Here is a 9,913-nt window from a genome sequence, read left to right as displayed (position 1 = left end):
AAGTCTGACCGATCAGCAAGTAGTGGCGAGGCTAGTACTTGTCTTCGTACATGGTATCGGTGTGGAGCTCAAGATGAATACGAGTATTAGCCTTTAGCTAGTTGCAGATACTCAATATCAGCATTTAACTAAAGGTTAGTACTGGTATCGGTACTCAGTGTTGGCCATTTGTTAAAGGTTAGTACTTGTACTGATACTCATCATTGGCAAGTAGTTAAAGATTAGTACTCGTACCGGTACTCGGTATCAGCAAGTAGTTAAAGGTTAGTACTTGTACTGATACTGATTATTGGCAAGTAGTTAAAGGTTAGTACTTGTATCGTTGATTGGTATCGGCAAGTAGTTTAAGGTTTGTACTTGTATCGGGACTCGGTATCGGTAAATAGCTAAAGGTTAGTATTTGTATCGGTACTCAGTATCGACAACTTGCGAAAGGTTTGCACTTGTATCGGTACTCGATGTCGGTAAGTAGGTAAAGGTTTGTAAAAACATTGACAATTGGTATCTGCAAGTAGCTAAAGGTTAGGACTCGTACTGGTACCGAATATCTGGAAGTAGCTAAAGGTTAGGACTCGTACTGGTACCGAATATCTGGAAGTAGCTAAAGGTTAGGACTCGTACTGGTACCGAATATCTGGAAGTAGCTAAAGGTTAGGACTCGTACTGGTACCTAATATCTGGAAGTGGCTAAAGGTTAGTGCTTGTACTTTAAAAAAGTGGTATCGGTGCATCCCAACGTTTGTGTGTTCAAAGTCGAAGTATCGACAGACTGCATAGGTGCAGTTTTTTTTTTTTTTTTACAAAGTATGTACAGATGACGTCCTGACCTTGGGTTGCCCAAAACGTGACATTCTTCCTGGGCACTTTAATCCCCCCTCCCCCCCCCCCCCCCCGGACCGACTTTATGTAACCCTGCAGATATCACACACTGTCCACTTAACGGTATTTTCCACGAGTCCTGCAAATTCCACGTTCCCCGAGAGACGAGGGCGACGTCTCTCCGCGGCGCCGTTCCGGACGACACGGTGTACTGTACATCGCAGTGTGAGACTGGGCACGTGTCCCACTCTCTTGGCAAGGCGCTGACCTTTCCTCATTAGGCGTAAGCAACTTGCATAATCACTGCTGACTTCTATTGACCGGCCCGTCACGCCGACTATCCGTTTTGACTGGAAAACCCTGTGAACGAAAGTGGCGCATGCCAAAAAACCCCAACTTTTCCTGTCAAGGGATTTTGATTGCGTTTCCACGTAAGATATTTACATTTGGATTTGTCCAGCTCTCCAAACACATAATTACATTTTTTAAATTGTAATTCTCCGTGAAGCCCCACCTGGACGTCTTCCCCCCGAGCAAGGTTGTGTGAATTTTTCATCATGTGCAAACATAACCCGAGTAAATCTAATCCTGGATAATGCCTCTCAAAGGAAAGATCGTTAGAGACTGTTTGGATCAGGTCGCGGTGTTTTGACCAGATTCGTCGCTCCAGACTACCTGGTGCATTTGGGATTCCGAAAAAACTGGACCTCTGGCTAAGCCCCGCCTCCAAACGAGCCAATCGCATTGAACTTCGAGTTGGCGACAGTAACTAAGGTGGGGGCGGGGCTTGTTGGAAAATAAAAAGTGATAAACTTACATTTTCAACATCGTATATAAATGCCTATTTTTTATATTTTTGTAAGTTGTTTTGACTGGTGCGAGCTGGATATTCAGTGAATACAAATAAAACAGTGTCACAAATGTATAATGTGGACAAAAAATTTATATAATGTGGAAAGATATGATTTTAAATGTTTGAATGTGCAAAAAGCTTATCAAAATCAATTTAAAAAGTTTTCCTGCAGTTGACGCATCAAAAATAATCACACTGTATGGGAGAATATCCACACCAGGGGTGTCAAACATAAGGGTCGGGGGCCAAAACCGGCCAGCAGGAGGCGCCAATCCAGCCAAGCGCCCATTGGAAAACCATTTGAAAGATTTTAAACGCCGATGATGCAACACATTTCTGGACGTTTCACCGCATTTTGCGCCATTAAAATTGGGCTTTGATGTTGAGATTGTCATTATTTTACATTGGGATTGTTTGGTTTTTGTGAGAATTCAGATATTTTCATCACATAGAAACTCAAACCACCGCTATCGTGAAAACGGACCCCCGGAGAGGCAACGGACGTTTTGCATTATTGCTTGGAAACGTTGGATGGAGCCGGTCTTCCTTTGGAATAAAGCTCTCAAACACAATCCTGAACCATGCATAATACATCATTATACGTAATAACGACGACACCTGCTTGTTTCCAGAACCCCCCCACCACCACCCCCCCCCCCACCCATCCCATCACATTTAATCCAGGAGAAAGCCCTGCACAGACGGAGGTGACCCGTCTGCCCCGTGATCAATGATCCAGTCTATTAAGTCAAGGTGCTTTGATCAGCGATTCTCCAAACAGTAGAGTACTTTAACCAACCGTCCTACAAGAGATATAACAGGGTTTTTTTTTTTTCCTTTTCCTTCTTTAATCATAAGATCTTACAGAACAAAACCAAAGCAAAAAAAAAACCAAAACCTCCAGGTGACAGGTTCGTCTTTAGCGAATTACGTGTGAGGGACAAGGGAAGCTATCCGGGATGCGTTTAGACCCAGAGGTCTATGAGCGGTGACACTTCCGGGGCCGGCTGCCAAGGGGAAACTCGGTTATCCAGCGACGTCTGCCTACCATCCCCCCCCCAACGCTCTCACGCCAAGCATGTCCAACCTTTCTTCCAACCCCGAGGGAATTGTGTGTAAGGGGGGGTGGTGATGATGAAGCTATTGACAGAGAAGAGTATATACTCTTTCCGTGGAACCGACTGATCAATGTCGGACTCAGTTTTATTTGCCAAACAAGTTTGGAGTCCACGAATCCAAACGGACTTTTGTCTCGCGGTCCGGGCCGAGGAGAGCCGATCGGCAGGAGGTAATCAGCGATGTATACCCCCCCCCCCCCCCCCCTTCCCCCCGATAAGCCGCAATCAGGTAGCGGGCAGACGACAGTAGCCTAATGCAACTCAACAGCGACCGTTATCGTCGCAATCAGCTGCAGTCCGAGGCCAAATTAGAATCGACCCCCGGCTCTCTGCCTCGTCTCCTTTAAATCATCACCGCCGTCCGTGCCGCTTTCGCCTTCGGGGTGAATCCTGTTAGGTTTTTTTTTTTTTCTCTCTTCTCCTTTCTGAATTGACGAAAGGTGGTATGCGGCCGGCCGCAGTACGGAGCGCAATCGTCAAGAAATTCAATTTGATTTTGACGTCGACGGCGCCAAACAAAGCGAGACACTTTTTTTTACTGAGAGAAAAAACTAATACTGTGCCATACTGTGGCTATTTTCATTCGGGAACAAGCTCAGGAGCCAGCCTGAGGGGAGCTCTCCACCCCCCCCACCCCCAACACTCATGTCCGAACATCATAGCTCCTATCTTCCCGCTGCTGACTTGGCTGTTTTCCAGCGAGGATTTTTTTTTTCTTTTTTGGGCAGGCGCTTAGCCCCGCTAATGTAGCTACCTATGTAGGTTAAAGACCCCCTTGTGGTCGACACACACCGGTGTGCCGGGGGGGTGGGGGGGGGGGACATCTCAAGGTGAACACTGTATGTCCCCCCCCCCTTTTTTTCAGAGGTATCGGCAACAATAAATAGGACGGAGACAACAAAGTCATTTCGGCTGGAATTGATTGAGACATCTATTATTCATCCGGGACGAAAACAAAAACGCTTTAATAATTGTCATTAGGTTGTCCGTTGCTTGTCAATCAGGAGAATTTCGGAAAGCCGGTTCCTGAATAATGGGAGCTCCTCCATTCAATCCCCCCATCCCGTCTGCTGCGCTCAGGAATTTGCCGAACCCTTATAATTCCCCTAAATGAGCAAAGAGATCGATGGGACGACTGCAGGACTTTTACTCAGTCTAATTATACGCATTTATCAGCGATCGCAGGCTGGAATTTGGACCGCGGAGAGAGAGAGCGAGAGAGAGACGGCGTAAAGCAAAAGTGACAGTTCAAGCGCACCCCCAAGCTCGTCCGTGAAGAAAGACTCAGCAGTGTGACGTCGGGATGGAGGGGCAATTTGAGATTGGAGAAAATTGACCATAAAAACCAGAGGGAGAGACCATCCTTCAGGGCGAGCGCGCGAACATTTCGAGATTTCACAAGATGCGTCCGTCCGGTTTTTGGAGCGTCGCCCCGCGGAACCGTCGTCGGCGGTATCAGACGTCACGCGCCATAAACCGTCTCTGACATGTATTCACTGTTGGGATTATTGGCACCCGCTTTCTCACTGTCGCCGTGAGTAACGGCTCCGGACTGCACCGCCGGCTTGTAATAGTACACAAAGGTTGATCTACGGCCGCGTGAGCGCCGGCGGAGATAATGAGCCGCGTGAGCGGGAACGGAGGAATAATGGAATCGAACAAAGCAGATTTTCTGCTTTGGAGAAAATATTAAAAAAAAAATAATAATAAAACGTACGGGTGTAACCTCAACAGTTCACAGTTTGATGGAGGAGGTTTTAAGAGTATTGCTCAGTGTTGCATGATGTAATTATCCATCCATCCATCCATCCATCCATCCATGCAATGACCAATCCATCCATCCATTTACCAATCCATTGACCAAACTATCCATCCATCCATCCATCGACCAATCCATCCATTCATCCACTTTCATTGACCAAACCAACCAACCATCCATCCATCCATCCATCCATGCAATGACTAATCCATCCACCCATCCGCTAATTTATTGACCGAACCATCCATCCATCATCCATCCTTCCACTTTCATTGACCAAAACCAACCAACCATCCATCCATTCCTCCATCCATCCATCCATGCAATGACCAATCCATCCTTCCACTTTCATTGACCGAACCATCCATCCATCACCCATCCTTCAACTTTCATTGACCAAAACCAGCCAACCATCCATCCATCCATCCATCCAATGACAAATCAACCAAGTATCCATCCATCCATCCATCAAATATTTTGTTACGGTCAATTTACACGACAATAGTGCTCAGGGCCACTAAAACAACACAACTTTTTGAAAATGCTTCAACTCCGTCTCTGTTGATTCAATTAAATGCCTCTCATTCATTGGCCTGATCTTCTGCACTATGCGAGGGTATCGTTTTCAGCATTTGTGACGTTTCCGTGGAAACAGACATTTTCAGCAGTTTGGGAATTGGACGTAAACATGTTACGAAAACTGGTGGCTGAAAGGAAGAAAAAAAGAAATGAAAAGACTCCGTATTCTTTTTTGAACACGACAAGCTCTTCATATGAGAAAAGCTGTAATCCCAACAATTGCTGAGCTGAGGAAATCTGTCAGGGCCGCTCAGCGGGACGGAGATCGCCGACCCGACTCAAACCCGCAAACGTCTCGTCGATATTGCGTGCGACGTAACGAGCGTGGATTGACAAAACGACAAAAAACAAAACAAGAATATCTACGTGAAATCTCAAGTCGTGCTACCGATGTGTTTAAAATGATGACACCAGAAAGAGAGTCGAAGTGTTTGTAGAGTTCAAGGCGAATCGCAGTGTAAAAAAAACAAAACAAAAAAAAACCCCTTGGTTAAATGTTTCTTTGAAAAAGGAGTCCATTTAAAAACGACTTCTTTGTGTCCTTTGTCGGGATTCGACTGCAGAGCTGGGATTTCTTTCTGCGTGGAGAACACTGTGGCCTTGGTCGAGGGTACAGTAGCTTGAAAACACGTTCAATATTGTTATCCGTCACGACGAGTGACTATAGATTTACACAAAAATAAGCAAAAGGGGGTTAAAAAAACAACAACATTCCATCCATCAGGCATCTGAACGATTCTCCTTCTAAATCCCTTCTGAAGGCGGGGGGAGAGAGAGAGAGAGAGAGAGAGAGAGAGAGAGAGAGAGAGACAGAAGGACAGAAAGAGGACGTGGTCTTACAACGACCAGAGGGTTGTCAAGGAATCACTTTATTGGGACTGAAGACGATCCAAACAACCACGAAACAGATCTTGAAAAGATCCTGATTATTTGAGTCAGTGCGGCTTTAATATGCCGAAAAAGAAGAAAGTCTTGCTGATTGCCGTCTCAAGGGTCCCCCCCCCCATCCGTCCACCCCGACCTCCTCTCTGACGGACTGGGCCGGGCCAGGACACTGTCACGTCATTACTCAAGCGGCCACCAGGGGGATCCCGATAAGCAGACCGGCACTCGACCAAACAAGCGTGACGTTTTCTTTTCGGGTTTTTTTTTTTGTCAGAATTCGACCGTTGGGCTTACGACGCGCGACGGTATTATAATTCACGGAGCTGGATTCTGGGACCGCCGGTCAAACCTTCCAGCTCCAAAGGGTAAACCGGTACTGCCGGCTCAGGTACGACTATTTCGTACGAGGGGGGGGGGGGTGTATTCCGAGACCGACTTCCACTCGCCGGTCGAGTCGATGCCGTGAGAGACAGTGAGCGATGGCTCCTTCCTCGGGGGGGAACGTGGGGAAATGAGCCATTCTAAAAGGACCTAGTAGTTCCATTGGGACAAGTCGTCACGGTTGTGTACTCCGGTACAGGAAGCACCGTGTCCTACAAATACTTTGTCACGCATTCCCAGCGACTGGACGCATTTTGTGTGCACAGGAAACACGTGGCCGTCCGAACGTCTCGCCGACCGGAGCGACGATGGCGTCTTCCGGTGACGGCTCATTTCTCCCCTACCCACAACCCTACCCCCCCCCCACCCTTTGCCGTCGCCTGGCACCGGTGCACCGTTGCCATGGGAGATGTTTATGTAAGCCATGCCTAATCCTGTTAACTGTTACTGCGGCTGCCGAGCGGCGGAAGCGTTCAGCAGTGGTGCACTGCAAAAAAATAAAAAATAAACTAAAAAAAAAACCATGCCTATCGTAAGTCCTTCAGCGGGAGGGCTGAGAGGGCTTTTTTTTAATTGGGGGGGGGGGGGGGGCAAAAAAGAAAAAAGGAAACTGGGAAGAGGTATGGATGGAGGACAGGAATATGTCAAGTCTTTGATGATGAGAAGACACGGGGTAGGAATCTTGTGGAAACCAAGCAAAGACATTTTTGATCTAAACTCTCAAAACTCAACCTTTTGAATATTTCGCACACGCTCTCCACCGTCTTCGGAAACGGCCGAGGGAGAAGCCTAAGCCTAATTATCCTGATAAAAAAAAAAAAAGGCAAGAGCGTATGAACGAGTCGTACAAAAGAGGATTACGCAGACGTGAAAGAGGATGGAGTCCGGGAGCGGAAGGGAAAGAGGACGTCACATCGGACTGAGCGAAGGATTCTGGCCATTGGACAGTTGGGTCGTCATGAAGGTCAACAAACGACCCATCCGCCTCAGCGTCTGCAGGTTTCTTCCCGCCGAATTGTTGGGTTTTTCTTGATAAAAGTTCCCCCTCCTCTTCCTCTGAGGCTGCCGAGCCTCGAGCCCATTAAACACCGCTTTTGTCCGACTCGGCACGCCATCTTCGCTCCGGTGTGTCTGATGATCGTGGCGCGCGGAAGGGAACGCTACGGCCCCGTCCACACCGGACAAAAAAGGTTTCCAGTCCGCACGCCATCGGGGCTTCGAATACCCGACAGTCCCGCCACGACACGAATCGTCGTTTTCGCCTAAAACAGTGACGCCGAGCCGTCCTCCGAATCTGTGTGGCTTCATGCCCAAAACAAGCAACAGTACCCCCTTGTGGCACGGCGTGTTCGTTACGTTGCTTTCGGCGTCGTTGCCGAAAACGCAAAAACGAACGAGGCGTCGTCAGAACGTTTGTCGCGTAATACTGACCCCCACCCCATTCCGAAGACTTCCGAAGAGTTTGACCTTGACTGCTACGGTGATGTCATTAACGCGCGACGCCGCAGGCCTTCTGTACACTCGGCAACATTTTTAAAAAAAACAAAAAAACAAAATTGCATGATGGTGATTTCAGAATAAAACCACTTTTTTTAAATTGGAAAATGGAAACATAGAGAAGCGGTTTTGTGTCGGCGAGCATTATTGTGATTCTGCAGCTAGCGCAGCTAGCGCAGCACCGCCGCTCGGCCAGGCGCGACGTCGCTTCCTTCCTTCCTTCCTTCCTTCCTTCCTTCCATGTCATAAACTGCATTTCGCCTCTCTCTCTGGTGTCTGTCCAACATCTTGTCCGACACGGACGGTAACTCGCCGTTCCTGGTATTGTTTTTTTGTTTTTTGTTTTCTTTTTCAGATCTGCTGCCAGAAGCCAGAGGTGCAGAACAAGATTTAAATCGTCCAGCAAAAGCTCATTAGAGGAGAAACAAACCAGCAGCAGTCAACCGGAGGATTCTGTGCCAGCTCAGCAGTGGGGGAAAGTGTGTGTGTGTGTGTGTGTGTGTGTGTGTGTGTGTGTGTGTGTGTGTGTGTGTGTGTGTGGTGGTTACTGACTACACACATGACTATGAACTTCCGTGGCACTTTGAATGTCCGTTTACACAACAACGGTGCCAGGAGTCATCAGAAATCGGTGGAAACCAGGCCAAATGGAACTTGAGGAAAATTCTACGACAGCATCTCCATGAGAACTGAGGAAAAACGCAACTTTTTGAAAATGGTCCGATTCTGTCTCAGTGTAAAATGCAATTTTTCAAAAAATAAATAAATGAAAAAAATGCTCCATTTCTGTGGAAATGGGTGTTGGCGCAAATTTTTGAAAAGGCTCCGACTCCGTGGAAATGGTAGGGGATGACAAAACTCATTTGAAAACACTCCGCCTCCATTGTGAATTGATTTAAGTGACTATGCGTGGCCAAATAGTGCCGCTTTTTGTTTTTTTTTTGTTGTTGTTGGTTTTCATGCACAGACAAACATTGCTATTTACTTTTTGATTCGTTTGCATTTTTTCTTTCATGCAAGGACAAATCAATGTTTTTTCTTTTTCCATGCATAGACAAATAGCACCAGGCTTTCTTTCTTTTCTATTTTATTTTTTTCTACGTCCGAACCAAGGGCCTTTTTTTTTCCTCCCTATTTCTTTTTGACATTGCGCTTTTTAAACAGCGAGTGATATATGACGAGTGACCCCCGAGCGTGTGGAGGGTAAATGGCTAGTGACTCCCTCTGGGTGGTGGTGGGGGGGGGGGGGGGGATGCTTGTTCTCTCCAGCCCTTCTTCTTCATTTTTTTTTTTTTTTTTCCAGTTCAGACAAGTCCCATGACGCTTGGGAGATTAATGAAGCTGCACTGGCACTGTGATCCCTACAGGACACACACTCTTCATTCCAGATTACGACAGTGTTCATGTACCGACACCACAAGCTGATGCAGATGTTTACTGCGGGTCGATCTCCGTCACGTGCCGACCGTGAGGAAGTGAAACCGTGAGCTCTGTTCACGGAGATGTCGCATCGACAAACGCGGCCCGGCCTCTGCCTGCAGTGGAGGACCGGCCGGCCTGTGCGCGCTGCAGTGCTGCACTCGTGTGGCCGAAGAGGGGTACTGCAGGTCTGCACTCTGCAGCAAAGATGCCACTTGAATAGAGGATGGAGGCTCACACACCAGCAATGCTACATGCTAATCATTTTCAGAGCTCACACACCTGCGATGCTACATGCTACTAAGTTTCAGGGCTCACACACCAGCAATGCTACATGCTAATAAGTTTCAGGGCTCACACACCAGCGATGCTATATGCTACATGCTACTAAGTTTCAGAGCTCACACACCAACAATGCTATATGCCAGTAAGTTTCAGGGCTCACACACCAGCGATGCTATATGCTAATAAGTTTCAGGGCTCACACACCAGCGATGCTACATGCTAATAAGTTTCAGAGCTCAGACACTAGCGATGCTACATGCTAATATGTTTCAGGGCTCACACACCAGCGATGCTACATGCTAGTAAGTTTCAGAGCTC

This window comes from Blennius ocellaris, assembly GCF_963422515.1.
Source record: "Blennius ocellaris genome assembly, chromosome: 24".
Taxonomy (NCBI): domain Eukaryota; kingdom Metazoa; phylum Chordata; class Actinopteri; order Blenniiformes; family Blenniidae; genus Blennius; species Blennius ocellaris.
Note: the sequence above shows the minus strand (reverse complement) of the source record.